The sequence below is a fragment of the Aedes aegypti genome, chromosome 1 (genome assembly GCF_002204515.2).
Source record: "Aedes aegypti strain LVP_AGWG chromosome 1, AaegL5.0 Primary Assembly, whole genome shotgun sequence".
NCBI lineage: Eukaryota > Metazoa > Arthropoda > Insecta > Diptera > Culicidae > Aedes > Aedes aegypti.
In genome coordinates this window covers 116,054,435-116,074,673 of record NC_035107.1, presented here as the reverse complement: position 1 = coordinate 116,074,673, position 20,239 = coordinate 116,054,435, and the positions used below count along the sequence as shown (strand labels likewise).

General features: G+C 39.6%; 1 protein-coding gene across 4 annotated transcripts in view; it reads left to right on the top strand.

Annotated features, from left to right (window-relative positions):
• Nucleotides 1-3,196: 3,196 nt before the first annotated feature.
• The window catches only part of LOC5572162 (G2/mitotic-specific cyclin-B3), a 56,929-nt gene continuing 39,886 nt past the window's right edge, over nt 3,197-20,239 (top strand). For 2 of the 4 annotated variants that reach the window (XM_021845845.1, XM_021845834.1), the window contains exon 1: nt 3,197-3,343. The gene's annotated coding sequence lies outside the window, so the exon portion shown is untranslated. Of the gene's footprint in view, nt 3,344-18,957; nt 19,214-20,239 lie in introns of those variants that run through there. The other 2 variants (XM_021845851.1, XM_021845829.1) reach the window with 2 other exon arrangements.

Below are 20,239 nucleotides of genomic sequence, written 5' to 3'. Positions count from 1 at the left end.
TGAAAGCGATTATCAATTTTCCTGAACCAAACAGTAGATGATGTGCTGTTGCTCATATGTTTGAGCTGAAAATCCCATATTAACTTCTATTCAAATGCGCCAGCTCATGGAGCCACCAAATGAGCTGAATTTTTCTGAAAGGCTTCCTCTAACCCCAAGAAATAATCCTGGGGGGTGCCCCGTGGAATCATACAACTTTATTTTTCTCCCATACTGAGCTGGGCCAGTCTTATCCTGCATTACTCAACTTCAAAGAAAAAAAGTTCTTTAATGCTACATTCTTTAGATAAAGAAGTTGGTAAATGTTTCTATAATTTGAAGAATTATATCATACCGAGAATGGTGTTTCAAGCCATTTAGTTTCCTTTCTGAAAAACCGCTCCGAGCATCCATGCTTCGAAAAATGATACCGTAAAACGGGGGTAACTTTGATAGTTTTTTCGAAGGAAACTTCAATATTTATGCATTCTGTTTCAAAGTATCACAATTTATATTTTTAAAACAAGTACTGACATTCCAGCTATCGATTGCACTTGATAGATTGCCAAAATATTTATTCTGAATGGATATATAATTTTCCATATAGTCGAAAGTCGGTTTTTTGTTTTGGGGTAACTTTGATAATGGAGTATAAATCGAACAAAATTGAATCAATTAAGGAACATTTATAGGGGTTTGCATAACTCTAGGCGTTTAACGCTATATGGAAGTTTCTGACTTAGATTACAAAAACGGTCCCAGTTTGTAAAAATGGTTTTCGCTTAGTGATTTGAGACCGAATTCATGTTCTACTATAACTAGGCTGTCAAGGATAAATGACGAACTCATTATGACTTCATCAAATAGTGATCGTAGAACAGATTGTTTGTAAGCGTTGCAAAAATGCTAAAATCTTATGATTTTTCAATATTTGTATATAAATCCTCAAATACACTTGATTCCTACGAAAATAGCTGTGACATGAAGTGTCATACTAATACTCTTTACTTTTGCATTCGTTTTGCTTAACTGATTAACGGAAACTTCGTTATTTCGTTTAATATGTTGTAGGTCTCGCATTATCAAAGTTACCCGCATTATCAAAGTTACCCCGTTTTACGGTACTTGAACCTGCGTGTCCAATTTTTAACAGCAGGTCTCAACAATTCGAGGGAGAAAATATCACCGTTCTGGATCATGATGACATGCGTTCACTTCTTGAATATGCGAGAACTTCTGATTATCAGTCGAGTATTCACGCAAAGCTATGGAAATCGCTTGCTTAGATCAAAACTAGGGTAAGTGTACCAGTTATGGCCATAGTGGTTCCCTATTTCGCCATACGTGATAACTTGAATATCTCCACATTTTGAAAAGTTTTGTGTGTTTTAGCAGTAAGATATAGGATATATCTTCATGTTAAAACATTCAAAAAAATTGAAAATGTGAAAGTTATCGAAATAATGCATATGGCCAAATAGGGAACCACTATGGCCATAACTGGATCACTTTCCCTATACAAGAAACTGGTAAAAGCACACCACAAATTTTTCACATGTTAAGCTAGGTATGCTGTTCCGCTCAAGAAAAGTAAAAATTTCTGCGGAAGAAATGATCAATAATTTTACTACAATGAGCTCGATTTGAATTAACATTTTGACAAGATGGACAAGTTTGATTTATGCAGTTATTGTGTAACAGTTTTGAATTTTCGTCTTTCGGAAAATTGCTATTACTTTCAAACTCGTGATTGTAAAACTTATTCAAAATTGCATGTTGGAATAACGATATGTTTGATGTTCTGTGAAAATTTCGTTCAAAAAGGTCCATAAATAACTGAGATCTAGCTTACCAAAGTTGATATTTTTTTTTCAATATTGCTAATTTCACGGATGTTCCGGGTTAATTACGGAATTATAAGATGATCAAAGTGATCAAACATTCAGTTTTTTTTTCAATATGGATAATTTTACAGATGTTCCAGGTTCCAATTTGTAACAATACTTAATTTTAAACAAAGAACATATGAATTATCGGGTTTTTTTTTTCAATATGGAAAATTTTACAGATGTTCCAGGTCAGTTCCGAAACCATAAAATGACCATAATGGTCAAACACTCAGATTACTAAATACGAAATGTAAGAATACTTCTTTCAAACAAACAAGAGACAAAGGAACTATCAAAACATTTTTTTTTTCAATATTACCAATTTTACGGATGTTCCGGGTTAGTTCAGGAACCGTAAAATGGTCATAATGGTGAAACATTCAGATTACTAAATCCGACTTCAAGAATAATTCTCTCTAATCAACAAGAGACAAAGGAACTATCAGAACATATATTTTAAATTTTTACAATTTTACGGATGTTACGGATTTGTTCCGGAACCATAAAATGGTCATAATGGTCAAACATTCAGATTACTAAATACGAATTTTAAGAATACTTCTTTCTATCAAACAAGAGACAAAGGAACTATCAGAACAAATTTTTTAATACAATTTTACGGATGTTCCGGGTTTGTTTCGGAACCGTAAAATGGCCATAATGGTCAAACATTCAGACTACTAAATCCGATTTGTAAGAATACTTCTCTCTAAGCAACAAGACATAAAGGAACTATCAGAACATTTGTTTTCTTTTCAATATTTCCAATTTTACGGATTCCGGGTTAGTTCCGGAACCATAAAATGGCCGTAATGGTCAAACATTCAGATTACTAAATACGAATTGTAAGAGTACTTCTTTCTAATCAACAAGAAACAAAGGAACCTTCAGAACATTTTTTTTTCAATATTTCCAATTTTACGGATGTTCCGGGTTAGTTCCGGAACCATGAAATGGCCATAATGGTCAATAATTCATATCACTAAATCCGCCATGCAGGAATATTGTCGTGTGCTGTTCCGCAGCAAAACGAAATCATGACAGTTTACATCAGTTCCAATAATTCTACTTGCCGTAAGGAACTCAGGATGGTTCCAGGGCTCTAGGTGGCCAGGGCAAAGTCTCCGGTCAATGGGACCGCCACCAATCGATTCAGCAGCTTTTTTCCGATCTAGAATGGTCAAAATCATTTCCTGAAACCATTACCCAGCTGAGATATTGCATTTAGTCGCGTTTTGGAGCCCGATTTTCTCACTGTGCACCGGTTCAAGCTTTTTCGCTTTTTCGCCGGAGAGATCCGAGAGAGCAAAAGATTTCTCGCAAAACTTGAACAAAAATAAAACGAAAACGTAAAGTGTGGTTGTCAACAGAGCAACGGTTTGTGAAATTAAAGTTGCCGATGATTCGTGTTTTGAGCAAAGAAAATAAGTGAACGGTTTTAAAATAGTGCAATTAATTGTTGGAGAACTGGTTGGGTAAGTACCGTATTGAGTTTAATTATGGATTTAGGTAAATATCAGCTTGAATTGTTGCTTTTTATTCGTTCATGCTTTGAAAAGATTAAATTTTCCATGGCGGAATACGGCGAAAAGCACGCATTTGTTCCTTTGATCGCTTTTCATAACACAGATACACAGACATCCCATTTATACATATAACCTGAGACACCAAAATTTGTTTTGTTTTAAGAAATTTAATACAGGTATGTTCCGTTTTTTTTTTTTTTTTTTTTTTTTTTTTTTTTTTTTTTTTTTTTTTTTTTTTTTTTTTTTTTTTTTTTTCCCTGGCCACGATCACAGGGTTTGACGGTGCCAAAGTAGAAGGTGCACCATAATAATACCCGTCTGTGAAACATATCACCTTCCCAATACTTTGGCACACCTCCAACGGTTCATGATTTATCATGAAACGGCTGCATTCAGGCGGAGGATCTGTTAATATGTTTCGACATATTATCAGGTCCTCTTCGAACCGAGGGACCGCCAGGGCTCATTAGTTACTTATAAACCAGTGCTGGTTGTTGATGTTTCAGTTCGTTTACACGAGCTGTAGCATCCTTTGTACTTATCAGCAATGGTGGTTAAGTTTCGAAGCCAACGTGTGATCAATCGTTTTATAATGCAACACAAGAATGGGTGTTTGGTGGAACTGTGCGTTACACTCGTCGTTATTAAATTTTAGTGATTGTGAAGGTGCTAATAGTGATTTTATAATAAAATCTATGGTGATGAAAATTTGAAAATGAAAGTGGAAGTGATTCTGATAGTTTTGTTAAAAATATAATAATAATGATGTGAACTCTACTAATTTAACAATGGCCATAATACATTGTGCATTTGTGCAATCATTTCTCTGAATATAAACTGTATTGCCTATAAAAGTGTTAATAATGACAGCGAGTGCAGAAGAATGGATCGAAGTGATTTTTTTACGGTAAATTTCTTGATCATAGTGCTAAATCGTAGTTTGAATAGTAATGACTCTACAGCAACAATATAATGATACATTTAAATTGAATATCTTTTAATTACTTAGTAATGGTAACAGATGGTAAATGGTAATAACAATGAATTTATATGAAAATGGTGTGATGTGAAAAGTGATATAATGGAAAGTATATCAGAAGTGTATTACGAAAGTTGATGAGTGATAATCGGTGATATATGTGATAGTGTCGAAAATAAAAGTGACGATAGTGAGTGATGAAATGAAATGGGGAATGAGGACCTTTTAATAAAACTATTTCGTTCTTCACTTTAACCACTCTAGTAGCATTTCAGGCCTTATCATAGTTTGATAGTAGTCTGAACTAGTAGACTGCAAAACTACGGCAAGGGCTGATTGCTGCTAGCGTACACAGTGACCATTTGAGCAACATTGCTTAGGAACGTCTGTGTGATGAACGCAATAGAGGCTTATAAAAGCAAATGCTGGGAAGGAGCTTAGGGCAGATTAAGAGTGCCAGTACTACCCCTATCGCTACCGACAAAAAAAAAAAAAAAAAAAAAAAAAAAAAAGAAATTTAATACAGGTATGTTCCGTTTTTATCAACACGATCGGCAATTTTCAGTTGACAAAAACGGAATAATTTTCTTAGACAAAAAATTTTACAACTTTGAAAAGAAAATTGCAGTTTTGTCAGAAAAATACACATTTTCATTCTATAAATGCATAGTATTGATGTTTAGGAGCTGTGAGGAGTATTTAGAATGGTCCTTCTTATAGGTTCGTAATGAAAGTTTATTGCAGACTCCTATCAATCAATATGATTTTGCCATAAATCATTAATAATTTCAGTTTTCTTGGTAAGAATTTCAATAAATGTAATATAGAATATTAAAACGATAATCGTATAAATGTCCTTTGTATCATAAGGTGCGTCATATTATAAAAATTGATATTTTTTGCAAGAAAGACTAAACAAGAAACATTTTTTTTCTACTGTTCATCCTCATTCTTCTCCTTTTTCTTCTTCTTTATGACATTACATCCCAACTGAGAAAGGGCCTTCTTCTCAGCTTAGTATTCTTATAAACACTTCTGCAGTTATCGACTGGGAGATTTTCTGCCAAGGTACATGTTTTGCATTTTTGGCCACACCCGATTGGCGATTTAATGTGAAGTTATGTTGCGATTTTTTTGCAACCTGAAATGAATATTTACTTATCTCCTCAGTGATCTTTCTTTTTAAGTTGTTACTACCAACTTTGACAGGGATGCACTAATCGCCAATCTAGAACAGCGCTACCATCGCCTTTTAGCTTTACGTTAGATCACAAATAGACTGGCAATAAACTAATCTAAAGTTCTAGTTTTTTTTGTTAGAAAAACAATTTATTAAATACTAGTGGCCTGTCAAACTTCGGTTTTGCCATCAAATAGGCAGCTGAAAATGGTATGCCAACTCCTATACAAAACGACAGTTTAGTTTTCAATTATTTTTCCAGTTATTCCAGAGAGTTTTCCAAATCGTTTCCTTCACTGAAACACGTCGGAACACTTGACCAATGCAACAGTAAAATAATCATGCAAGTCTATTAGCCCGTTCTTCAGTCATTATGTGACATACCAGCAAATTTGGGATGGCAACGTGCGTTTATTATGATAATGCACAATGGTCGGGCTGCATATAAAGGGGCGGCCAAAACTTTTTTGAGATTTTTATGATTGTTTTTATTTTTCAATATACCTCATGTGTTATATTATTATGATCCTCAATTGTAATTGAACTAAAATTTAATTTTCTATGACTTTTATGACGGCAAACCGGCTGAAGTAAAAAAATTGAAAAATGTAACAATAAAATAAAGCACAAAATTTATAATTTAGGAATGCAATATTTCTCTAAAGTTACCCACTATCTGAAAGCTTATGGTTCAACACTTTTATCAAGTATGAGGATGGAAAAAATATTTGGTTGAAGTTTTAATACTATTCAATATTACACTTAAGTAATTTTGATGATTTTGAACATGAAAAAAAATTCTTGTCGCGTCATTTCGCCGCCATTTCGAATATTGCACATCAAAAAGCATTCTTAGATCTTACAAAAAACCTTTAAAATTTTTGCAGAAATTTGCTGATTTGCAAGTTAATATTTTACATATATTTTGACGATATTTTTCATACAAAGTTTATTTAAAATATATTTAACCACTATACACATTTTGATCGAACTCGATTAAATATAAACAAAATTTGTGCTTTCAGCCCAGTTTATAACAATTATATTTTTTTAAATCTTTTTTTTAAGTTACGTATTTTGTGAATAACCCCTTCTGGGGCCTTCCTTAGCCGAGTGGTTAGAGTCCGCGGCTACAAAGCAAAGCCATGCTGAAGGTGTCTGGGTTCGAATCCCGGTCGGTCCAGGATCTTTTCGTAAAGGAAATTTCCTTGACTTCCCAGGGCATAGAGTATCATCGTACCTGCCACACGATATACAAATGCAAAAATGGCAACTTTGGCAAAGAAAGCTCTCAGTTAATAACTGTGGAAGTGCTCATAAGAACACTACGCTGAGAAGCAGGCTCTGTCCCAATGAGGACGTAAATGCCAAGAAGAAGAAGAAGAAACAACAAAAACGTCAAATAACATATTCAGATTACATATTTCATCGATTAGGGCGATAAAAATAGTTTTGGCCAAACTTCACTGTTTTCCGACCATTGTGCAATGACTGTTTGCAATAATTGGTACAATACTATCGAGTTTGAAAGATAGAAGATATTGTCCAAAATATGACGGGGTCGACAGCCTTATCAAAAAATGAAAGAAACTCGATCATGTTTCTTGCCGTTGTCCAAACATTCTTGAGTTCAATCCCAAGTGCAACCCTTATAAAAAAGATCTGAACATATATGGAATCGTCCATTAATCACGTTAGGGGTTCTGTGTTTGAGATATCTTACGTGCCATAGAAATTATGTTTTATTTTAATACAAAAACCACCAAAATTGTCTTACGTAATTAATGGATAGTCCCTATACCAATCAAATTTAAATAGAAAATTCGTTGATGTCATGTTGTATAAGAAAAAGCGAGATCTCTGCAACTCTCACGTATTTAACTAATCATACATTCCAGTTGTTGCTAGGACGTGGCCTAAGCAATTCTCAATTGTTAAAGGATGGGTCAATCTTGTCCAACAGAGCATGCTAAGTCGAAAACTCCAATTGATTAGCGGGTAAGAAGGAGTCAAACCTTATTGAATCGTATATGATTTGACACCTACCATGTATCGTAGATGCTCAACATTAATATAATGTCGAAAATTCAACTCTGAGGCTCTTGAAAAGCGTTTAAATTGCTTCAAAATAAGTTACTTAACTTATGTTTTATTCATTATGGAAATAAAAAAGAAAAACAATTTTGTGTTGATAAAAACGGAATAATTTGTTGACGAAATCGGAACGTGACAAAATCGGAGCGTGACAAAAACGGAACGTGATAAAAACGGAACATACCTGTATCTTTAAAATCCATCTCCCAGTTCAGGGGTTGTTCAAATATTACGTAAAATAGGGTAAGGACGGGGTCTTCATTCTGTTACAGTACAGTTTCAAATTTTCCATACTGTTATGTGGGGAGGTCTAAAATAATATTTTAATTATTAGCAAATTTAGCGCTCACTGAGCTGAAACTGCATCTAGATTGTACGTGCAGCGCAAATATATTTTTGCAATCAAGCTTCGCATTTGCACTTTATTAATTCTGCACATAAAAGTTACGACTCGGTAACACTTAGCTTTTAAATGCAGTGCCTTTATAAAATAAATGCGATTGCACATAATTTCAAGTAATCACGCCAATATAAATAATTTGTGATCAAAATGTTTATTTTTCCCCATTTCTTTAAATAAAAAAACTAAATCAAAAGCTAATTGAATGAAGGCTTATTTGCGTTTATTGAACTCTCTGTTGCATTTTTGTGGCTTCAAAGTGATGAAGTGAGTGAACTGTATGCTGTAGGTGGGTGTTTGCGCTAGAATTCGTTCAGAGTTGGAGAATCCTGTTAATTCTTAGGAACGTGGCACTGATTCCATGGCAGTTCATGGCATTCACCATCGTAGAGTTTAATCCGATGCAGTCATGTTACTTCTCGGAATCTGTTGGAAAACGGGAACCATAATCCACATATCCACAGCAATTGCGACATAAATCATTAAACTAATGGACCTATGCACGGGTTCACTATTTCTCGAAAACTTATTCTAACAGACTCAAGTCAAAAAAGTATACAAACTTACTTTATCGATTCTACGTGTTTCGCAGACGAAATTCTACACGTTGCGCTCTGAACCAACTCGATTTTTCACTTTTAAAACGTTTAATTTCCGGATTTACAAAACGACGAAAGTAAGATTCTCAACTTTCGCAACCTAACCACTACTTTCGCCGCCCCGCTGCATGGACAGACAAAGTGACTTAACCACGAATCAAAACAAAACACTACTTGAGCCGATTTTACACTGGTAGAAAAACGTCGAAAGTAACTGAATAAATCGGCTTATCATTTTGTAATATTTTTTTTGTGGGAAATAACAGGAACTCCCTAGTTTTTGAACGCGAGCTTAATGTATGCAAAATTTAAGCGATGTACACGGCGAAAAAAAATTAAAAAGTTGATCAATTTTAAAACAGTTTTAAAAGACAGGTTGTGATTCTTCTGAATTAATTTTCTCAAAACCATATGAAAGTTACTTACGTCGATTTGAAAAAGTAATCGAGATTTGACGTTTTAGCGGTGCCGTGTTATTTAAGTGACCATGGAAACCAGTGAATTCGGCACCGCTCAAACGTCAAATTAGTGAACTCGTGCATCGGTCCATAGTACGGATGTTGTAGCTAGTACGGACGAAAGTACCAACAGAAGAACACTAAACGTGAGTAACTAATTATTATACGGATTATGCATGCAACGACACAAAAACGAATTCCTATGTATCCCAAACACAACATATTGGCTATTAAGTACTGAACCCACAGTGGGCTGAATTAGCGTAATTAATGCCAAAATTTGAAATTAATTGTGAAATATATTTTGGTTGTCTCTATTCCGCAAAGGGATTTTATAACGCTTCGTGAATAAATTGTTACGAAATTGGAAACCGTTCTGTCTGTTAATCCGTCCGTCTGCTTGCGCAACATAATTATAAAATCCGTTTACGATCGGGGTCTCGGTATGTCAAAGAAAGGTGACCGTCAAAGCAAGCGGGGAACTTCTCCATCGAACAAAGATCCTTTGCCGGTAGTGAGCTGCGATATATGTCGGAAGCCGGATGATAGCCGTATGGTAGCGTGTGATTCGTGTGGGCAGTGGTATCATTTCATGTGCGTTAGTGTGGACTCGAGTGTACATGACAAAGATTGGAGCTGCAAGAAATGTTCTGAAGCAGGAAAACAACTTCTAGCCCACACCAATGTTGCTGAACAACGATCGGAAACGCGAGGCACGATGAATTTTCGTAGGCATCAAAACAGAATCTACGAATAAACACAAACAACCGTTCGGGCGCTTCATTCGTTCGTGTTTCATTTTCGGATCGCTGTTTCTCCCGACGCTATCATCGAATGATTTTCCATCGCTCGGTAATGTGAACGGTACGATCCACGCTGCCTGATGTTCGCGAAGAACAGGAAAATATTCACTTCGATCATCTTCATGCGGGCTCGCAACAATCACGCTAAACTTGCTCCGCTAAAAAATGAGTGCCGAGCGCACAAAATTGGCCTTTTTTCGTGCAGCACATATTCTGTGCAAAAAGGCTGTACACAGTTTTGTGCAAACGGTGGTAAACAAAACTGAATGAACAAAATGCGCACAGAGGAGGAACGCTTCGAATGCGGAATTCGCTTATATTTTTGTATTGCTTCTGAAAACATAAAAAAAATATTCCAATTTTAAAGTTTTTCAGAGATTTTTTCATTTGAATAGCCGAGGCGGAAGCAAATGGGGAAAAAATTTCGCATTTGCGACCATCTTACGGCTTTTCGCTGGAAAAAATCCCAGAAAACGTCCCATCTTACCAACGACGAACTGTTTGCTGCCGCACGGGAGATCATTGACAGTTCCGTTTCCATCGATCCCCGCACAGCCGAAGGCCAACACGTCGGCAACTCACAGAATGAGTGCAACCTACACAGAATTTTCACTCAGTCAGCCAGTTCTGCATTTGTTGCCTCATTCTGTGTAGTTTTAACACATGCGCTGCGTGGAGCTGGCTTAGTGTGGATTGTTTGCTTGACTTTACGAGAAGAAGCAACCTTGCAATGAATCACGAGAATGAACAGCGCGTGGATAAATGAATCCCACGAATGGAAAGGCTTCGCGAACCACTTATCAGTGTGTTCATTTTGCTTCTTCGACGTTGCATCCGTTCGCTTTTTGCGATGCTCTTCGTGACGCAAAAATGAAAAATGAATGTTGGCGAATGGTGGATCGCGAAGATGCGTCGATCATTGTTCACGAAGAAGATCCATTGCAACACTGGCCCACACATCTACACCGAACAACGCCGGAACAATACCGAAGTCTGGAACAAGCAAACCAGCGGATCTGTACGTGGAGGACTATGTTCAGAAGCAGATAATGGCGATGCAGAAGAAGTTCGAGAAGATGATGAAAGAGAAGGATGACCAGCGGCTGAAAGAGCTCAGAGATCAACGGAAGCAGTACGAACAGCTACTGAAAGCCACGGAGCAACGTGTGCAGCAACTGGAACAGCAACATCGGGGAATCACATCGAGTGAAAGCGGGATAGCAGGGAGTTTGACTGATAAGCAGCCCAAGCAGACTTTGCCTAGAGGCGGATCGACGACAAATTCGAATGATCTGCGAATGATGCTCGGTGGTGGATTACCTGAGAGTTTCGGTTGTTACCAGCATCCGGATGTGGCTAGTGGTGTAAATAATCCGCTGCAATGGACTCTTGGAACAAGGCCGACAGCTAGTTCGACCAGCAATCCATTACCGCAAATACATGTTCAGGACGTTAGCCAAGGCGATGACGTTCTAGCGCAGGAGCTGCTGTTACTGGAGGAGAAGCAAGCGTTAGAGAGGAAGCATTTAGAGGAAAGAAGTCGACTTCTACAGCAACGATACGCGATCGGTGGAAGTGCTACTACCGGACTAAACCCTCAAGCGACAGTATTCCAGCCGAACGTAAGCAGTGCTTTCGGTGTTCCCCTGCTTAGCCAAAGTCAAGTTTCTGCGCGGCAAGCGGTCAACAAAGAACTCCCGCCATTCTCCGGAGACCCCGAAGAATGGCCGCTCTTCATAGCAAGTTATGAGCACTCTACTAGAATCTGCGGATACAGCGAAGAAGAAAACATGCTGCGTCTTCAACGAAGCCTGAGAGGAAAGGCTCTGGAAGCGGTACGTTGCCGACTATTGCTGCCTGCGAATCTTCCCGGAGTGCTAGCGACGCTGAAGTCCCTTTTTTTAAGACCGGAAATAATCGTTCATTCGCTGGTGAACAAAATTCGTGAAATGCCACCACCGAAAGCGGAGAAACTGCAATCGCTGATTGACTTCGGAGTAGCGGTTCAAAACGTTTGTGCCACTATTGCTGCATCAGGCCTGGACGAATACATGTGTAATGTGGCTCTCCTTCAAGAGTTGACGGAAAGATTGCCGCCGGTGATCAGGTTGAACTGGGCGTATCATCGACAGGATCTGAATAGAGTGACACTTTCGGAATTTGGAGATTGGTTGGGTAAGCTAGTCGAAGCGGCCAGCATTGTTACGATACCCTCCATCAGTGCTCCGAAAACAGAGCGACGCGGACAGAAAGGGGAGAATTACATCAACGTTCATTCGGAAAGCAGTTCAATTGTCGATGCTGCTGCGAAGGAGCGTCTTTCTACGCCGAAAGGTTGTCTCGTATGTCAGAACGAATGCAGTGGTTTAGAAAAGTGTCCGAAATTCCTCAACATGGACGTCGGGACCCGCTGGACGATTGTGAAGGAGCAAAAACTGTGCAGAAAGTGTCTGCGGAAGCACTTCGGATCCTGTCACATCAAAGCGTCATGCGGAATGCTTGGATGTACGTTCATTCATAAAGTCTGCTGCACGATGACAAGCGATACAGCAAACCTGCTACCACGGAAGTAGCGAAAACGCCTGCAGAAAACTCATCGGAAAGCTGCAACACGCATTCGAAAACGGCGAGGAAAATACTCTTTCGGTACGTGCCAGTTACGATCTACGGTAAAGGGATACAAGTAACTTCCTATGCCTTTCTCGATGATGGATCGTCAGCAACTCTGATGGACCACAGTGTGTTGAAAGAGCTTGGGCTTAAAGGAAGGTCCCATCCATTCTGCCTGGACTGGACCGGTGGACACCAGCGAGAGGAAAACGAGTCGGTCATGCTGGTCCTGAAGATTTCCGGTGCTAATGATGCCAGCGAAGTATTCGAGCTTCCAGAGGTCCACACAGTCCGAGACCTTTCTCTGCCGAAGCAATCGGTGTTAATACCGCAGTTAGAAACAAAATATTGTTACATCGAAGGATTGCCATTAGAATCGTACTCTCCGCGAAACCTTATTGGAATGGACAACTGTCGGCTGGGCCATGCTCTTAGAAGCATAAAGGGTGGTGAGAATGAACCAGTGGTGTCCAAAACACGCCTTGGATCGATGATCTACGGCCCCTGTGCGATCGAATCCGGTTCGATCAATTCTAATCATAGCAGCCATCATAGTTTCCATATATGCCCGTGCGTAAAGGAAGACGAAAAGGATCTGAATACGGCTCTGAAGGAATACTTTTCCATCGAGTCTCTGGGGATCTTCGGGTCGCCCACATCACTTCCGTCGAAAGATGAAGAACGAGCGTTGAAGATCCTGTTTACCGAAACGCGATTGGTTGGAAACCGTTATGAGACTGGCCTACTGTGGCGCTATGATCAAATCCAGTTGCCAGACAGCAAGGGAATGGCTCTGAAACGTCTGGGCTGTTTGCAAAAGCGACTGAGACGGCCGATGCGATGCATGTGAAAACGGCCGAATACGAGGAGAAGGGTTACATCCGGCGGCTTTCGACAAGGGAGAAGGCAGAGAAGCACTCCAATGACTGGTATCTGCCGATTTTCCCTGTTACAAACCCGAACAAACCTGGGAAGCTACGAATAGTCTTCGATGCGGCGGCGAAAGTTAACTGCGTTTCACTAAATTCATTCCTTCTGACGGGGCCTGATCAATTAGTATCGCTACTTGCCGTGCTCTACAAGTTCCGCGAGTTTCGAGTTGCCGTCGTATGAGACATCAGAGAAATGTTCTTTCAGGTTCGGATGAAGAAACAAGATCAACGAAGCCAGATGATTCTGTGGAACAATGGAATGACTGAAGATGAGCCGGATGCCTACGTGGTGGCAGTCATGACCTTTGGTGCGGCGTGTTCTCCGAGCAGTGCACACTACGTGAAAAACCGGAATGCTGACAGGTTTGAAAAAGAGTATCCGAGAGCGGTCGAGTGTATCAAGTACGACCACTACGTTGACGACATGTTGGTGAGTGTCGAAACCGAGGAAGAAGCGGTGAAGCTAGCCACTGAAGTGCGAACCATCCATTCTGAAGGAGTCTTCGAGATACGAAATTGATTATCGAACTCGAGCAAAGTTGTCACGAGTCTGCATGAGAACAGCACCACAGAAAAGAATATGAGTTTCAATACGGAGATGTCGACGGAAAAGGTGCTTGGAATGTGGTGGGATACCACGACAGACACATTCACCTTCAGGTAATCGCCGAAGCATGATCAGGAGCTGCTCTCTGGTACTAGGATGCCCACAAAACGCGAAGTCCTGAGGACGTTGATGGCAATATACGATCCATTCGGACTTATTGCCAATTTCCTGATCTACCTCAAAATTCTGTTGCTAGAAATCTGGCGCTCTGGATGCGGTTGGGACGACGAGATTAGTGGAAAGATAGCTGATAGATGGTCGACATGGATTGAAGCGCTACCGAACGTTCGCCAAGTCAGGATTCCACGCTGCTATAGATACGAAACGTCCGCTAAACCGACGAACAACGTGGAGTTGCATATCTTCTGCGATGCTAGCGAGAACGGAATAGCTGCTGTAGCCTATTTTAGATTCGAAGAAAAACAAATAGTGGAGTGCGCGCTGGTCGGGTCGAAAACTCGTGTGGCACCCCTAAAGTTTCTATCCATCCCCCGCCTCGAGCTTCAGGCTGCTGCCATCGGAGCTCGTCTCGCCGATTGTATCGTAAAATCGCATCGTTTGAAGATCACGCAACGTGTATTCTGGACAGATTCACGTGACGTAGTGTGCTGGCTGCGATCGGACCATCGACGATACAGCCAGTTCGTTGCGTTCAGGGTGAGCGAGCTACTCGACACCACCCAAGTGAGCAAGTGGAGATGGCTGCCGACCAAACAGAATGTAGCAGACGAAGGCACGAAGTGGCAAAGGCCTCCAGATTTCCAACCGAGTAGTCGCTGGTTCCGTGGGCCTGATTTTCTGTGGGATCCCAAGAAGGAATGGCCTGGATATAGCGGAGATCAAGGTGCGACCATAGAGGAGATCAGACCCAGTATCCTGCATCACACATCCGTTTCTCCGTCAACAGTGGTGAACTTCGAGCGATTCTCAAAATGGAAACGACTGTTAAGATCGATGGGATACGTTCACCGATTTATCGCTACGCTTCGCACAGGCACTAAGAGGCTCGTCGGCCCTCTAACGCAGGATGAGCTGAAACTGGCCGAAAATAGCATCTATCGGTTGGTTCAGCAACTAGCCTACCCAGATGAAATTCAACTGATCCGTGACAAAGATCCAGGAGCTTATCCGTGGGAGCGCGTCCTACCGAAAACGAGTCCGTTGCACAAGCTGAGTCCGTTCATCGACGAGCACGGTGTATTGCGAATGCGTGGACGTATTGACGCCTGCGAGTGGGCAGACAAGGCTGCGAAGAATCCAATCTTATTGCCGAGAAATATTCACGTAACCAACCTCGTGATGGCAGATTACCACGCAGCGTGCCGTCATCAGAACCACCAGACGGCAATTAATCAGATTCGTTTAAAATACAACATTCCCCGTCTTCGTTCGGAATTTGACCGCGTTCGCAAAAGCTGTCAGCGCTGTAAAATCCGACAAGCACGTCCGCAACCTCCAGAAATGGGGAACCTTCCGCCCGCTCGCCTGGCAGCCTTCCAGCGACCGTTTTCATCAGAGGCGTCGCGTGGCCCAATTATCAACCTGTGCACTTCTAATTTAGTGTTATTTATTTTTTCATCATAAGGTATACCTTGGATTCAAACCTTTTTTTGTAAGGTAATAATCAGTTTTCACTAACCTTCGTTTTCAAATAGAATTTTTATCTAGCCCATCAGTTGAGTCAAAACATTAAAGATGCTAATCGGGTTGTTTATCGGCTTGATTTATCAATTAAACCAACACTTCTTCAATTTTAACGATTAGTCATTATTATTATCAAATTGTAATAGGAAAATTATTCGAATTTTGCGAGTAATCAGTTTCGATTTATGAATCACTGTTGGGATCATAGCCCACATATCCTTTCATAGAATTAATACAAGATCGGTCGCATCGTGTACTTAGTGCACGTATCATGCAAAATGCTCGCTTTGAAACCACACCACAAGCGTGAAAATGCTGGCGATGACGGGACGCAGGGCACCACCGCTTTTGAATAAATTTTCTGGTTGTTTTCTGATTGACCATCGTATGTACCACCGCGCTAATACTGTATGTTGAAAGCGAGGTTTTTAACCAGTATTATACAAAAAACAGCGCGAGTACTGAGTTCCAAACTTACAGAAGCTTCTTATCGTCATTCGTTTGAAAAATCGCTTCACAGTGTGAAGTTCACACCACAAGCTGAGAGCGCGAAGGCAGCAAACAAAATGGATCTCTCTCGTGGATTGATTTCTCTCTTGTCTCCCTATCCGCACGCTCGCACTGATGGATGGTGTATCAAGACTGTGCACCGGCCAGAGTTGACGCTTTGGCTACTTACACACTGGCATCTGGAGTTCAAAAAGCATTCTACCACATATTCAGAATTGCGTGTACAATACAAGGCAGCGCGTTTCCCGATGAGAGTGCACACATTGGGTTCCATCGTTACAGCAGCAAGGTGTAGCGTGGACAAAGTGTTGCGTAGCATGCGTGGCGCTGAGCGCGTGGAGAAAATTTGGTCACAGATCTCGCGCCGCATTAAACATGTTTTTCATTTAATTTGCATAGCAATAATAACAAATAATATTTTGATAGGTGAAAATTGCGTTGCAAGGTGTCAGTAATAGATATAATTTTATTGAGAGAATTATGGAATCGTACTTCAAAAATAGTACATATTGTAGGTGGTTAGGATGAACGAGTTGCTACCTGTGCAGTGCACATGTTGCACATGTGGACGCGACGCCTCTGGTAAAAATACCTATCGAGGTCTGTGTTCAGAATTTTTATAGAGATCAATTGGCGACCTCTGGCGATTTTTCTTTGCAAAAGTAAGTTTTCCCATAGTAAATCCCATACAAACTTTGAACGGCTTGCGCTAAAATATAGTTTCTCCGATTGAGCTGAAATTTTGCACAGTTGCTATGGGACCTAAATGCAATCCAAAAAGAGGACTGGAGCGAGAATCTAAATTTTGTCCCACACTAGTGCTCACATGTTTACATCGATACCAGACTGTTCAATTTTGGAGAGAACAGACTATGCAAAATGTTGCATGCAATTTTCAAACAAATTGTGTGTCCCATTTTGAATTGCCCTGGTCTTGGAATTACATTTTCTTGGGAACAATGATATTAGATATTTGTGGTGTTACTTAGAGCGCCTAAGTGAGCAGTGAGTACACTACCAAGTATTAGAATTGAGCGCTATTTAGCTGTACGATGAAATAAAACCGAATATTATGTCTGATTGTGTCTGTTCAATACATTGTACATTAATGGTGTACTGCTCATTTCATGGTGACGAGCATAATGCCGCTCACTTTCTCTCTTTGGGTAACCTGAAAACAACGGTGCCAGTACCTGTCAAAGTTGACAGGTACTAGCACCGTTATTTTAAATTTTTATTGAAGAGCGAAAGAGAGAGAATTCTGCTGTCTAATGAACTATTCCATTCACTGAATGATACGTTTTTATCCAGGACGCATAATTACCTCTCTTTATGCATCGATGACGATCGTGATCGATTTGTCTCTAAAGTAAAGCGACCATATATGTCCCGCGAAACGCGGGACACCCTGCCAGATCTCGTTCCCAATTAAACATTATTCGTATTAGATGTGTGTTCTACAAACATTTTAGGTCTTAATCATGATCTAATTGCTCAGTTTAGTCAAACAATTAGATAAGACGCAGTAATATCATGTTGAAAATTGCGTTGTCCCGCGATGGTCACGACGTCTGGTCACCTTACTCTAAAGCTAAGTAAGCATGCTGTTTCACTCAAAAAAGTAAAAACATTTGTCTGTATGGGTCAAGAATTTCATTTAAAATGACTTTTCATTTCAACTGCTTACTGCGATCAAAGAAAACAGATTTTCTTGAGCATTTCTGGCAAGTAATTTTCAACACATCGTGATAGGCGATTACTTTTCTTTTTGTAATTCCATTGCATATCAGCCTACTTTTTATCAAAAGGCTGACCAACATAACGGCCTATTTTCCTCACCAACAAAAACAGTATTGAAAAGTACTACTTTTCAGCACTGTTTTATAATGGTGCTAAAAAGTGATACTTTTCGGTTATGTTTTGGCAGTTGGTATATTAATATCTGAGTGCCTCCAGTTAATTCTACTTTGAACGATCAGAATTCAATGTTCGTAATTGCAAAATGAAATGTTGTGTGCAACTCGTTGAAAAACTCTATTTTTCCAGCACTCCTCGTATTTATCCAACGAGGCTTGCCGATGTACAACTTGTGCTAAAAAAATATTTTTTTTGGCAATTTTTTGTATAATAAACTATTTCAACAGCAAACAAGCCTTTAAGCTCGACAAAAAGAAATGTGATAAAATTCAAAGAAATTGTTGTTTGGAGTGTACTTTTGAGCGTAACAATTACGAATCATCCAGGAATAGTCCAATTTACGAAACGATAACATTGGCCGATAGGGCCTGTTCACAAATTACATAACGCTGAAGGGGGTGGGTGGGTGTCCTTAAAATGTTACAGCTCTTACAAAATTTGTAAAATATTCATACAAAACGTGTTATGAGGAGGTGGGTGGGTATCAAAAATGCCCATTTTTGGCGTTATGAAATTTGCGAATGAACCCTTACTTTCACGCGCAACGCAACCGCCTCAAATTTCCATTCATAAAATGAACGATCAGCTGTTCATCGTTAAATGGACTATAAATTAAAACCCAATCGGTTTGTAACCGTCCCACAGTGCAACGGTCCCTTGAGCTTTCCGCGCTTTCCTGCTCTCATTTCAAAACGCGAGAAAGCTTACACCAAGCGCGCCTCTCGCTCTTTCCTATGACGTATGTATTTTATGTTCTCGTCTGTTGTGTTGTGATACGACGGTTGGCAGGGAAAACAAGAAACAGAAGAGCAACCGGCGTAAAAGAGTGATTAGAAGACGTCGTCGGTCGGCCGAAGCTTCAACAGTGTTTTGTTTGCTCGCCGGCAAAATAACGAAAAATAACTGTCGGAAAGTGGTTTTCGGTAAGCTGCAACTGGCACGCGGTTTTGTTGATAAAAGTTTTGTTTTATTTTAGTAGTGTTCAATATTTAGTTACTTAAGTTTACGTTCACTGCACGGAGCATAGTTTAGTGAACACCGAGTTCTTAAACATAGAAAGCTGGGACGCCGGAATGGAACCGAAATGTAAGTGAAATTTGATTGGGCTGTGTTGTGTTGACTGAATTTAAATGTCCGTTAGAAGACGGAGACGAAGGCTGCCTGCTTGGATAGAGAGGCACCGATGCGGTGCGGGAGCTTATTTTTAAATGCAGACTGTCTTTCTGGGGACAACCGTTTCACTATCGAGGTCACACGTTAAAAAATGGATTTTAAAATATTTTAAATTAATAATAATACCATTGCTTTGTATGCCTGAGCTACAAAAAAGTTTTACTTAATAAATAATGAGTTATAGTTATAGTACTTTGTTTCCATAGATATTTTTATCTGTAATAAGTTAAATAGGTAGATATTATTCAATAATCTTTATAATTTCTTTAAAAATAGCCCTTTTGCAATTACAGTAAGGATCCGATTTTGTCAGCCCCTCGATGAATTTTAGGCTGACAAAATGGGGAACCTGACAAAATCGGGTCATTTTATTTTGTTCCTGTTTTTCAAATTTTGACATGTTACATGGTTACATGGACTTTTAAGAGGGCGATGGACATGGGCGTAGCCAGTTTTTTTTATCAGGGGCTCCCCCCTCCCTTATAATGGAATGTCGATTTTTAACACTTAATAAAAGGCATTGTCATTGCCCCCTCTGGCTACGCCCATGCGTGCATGACATCAAACATCATCATCAATTTTAATGTAAACGTGGTAAGCTATAAATAACAATTTTTCGACAAATTTAAAATAGGCTGACAAAATCGGGTCAAAAAGCTGACAAAATCGGGGGTAGACAAAATCGGGGGCTGACAAAATCGGGTCAGTACTGTATTTCTGTGGAAATTAAGTTTAAAAACTGTTTTTACACTCCCGTGCAAAATTGAAAAACAGAAACATGTTTTTCTTCACATCTATATGATTACACGTCTAAATAAAACTCATTTGAAAGGCAATGAGCTAATATTATTTCGAGGGTATTTTGACAAAAATATATTATGAATTTTGATTACGAACTTTTTACTTCAAGTTGACATTTCGACACTAAAAAACATGGCT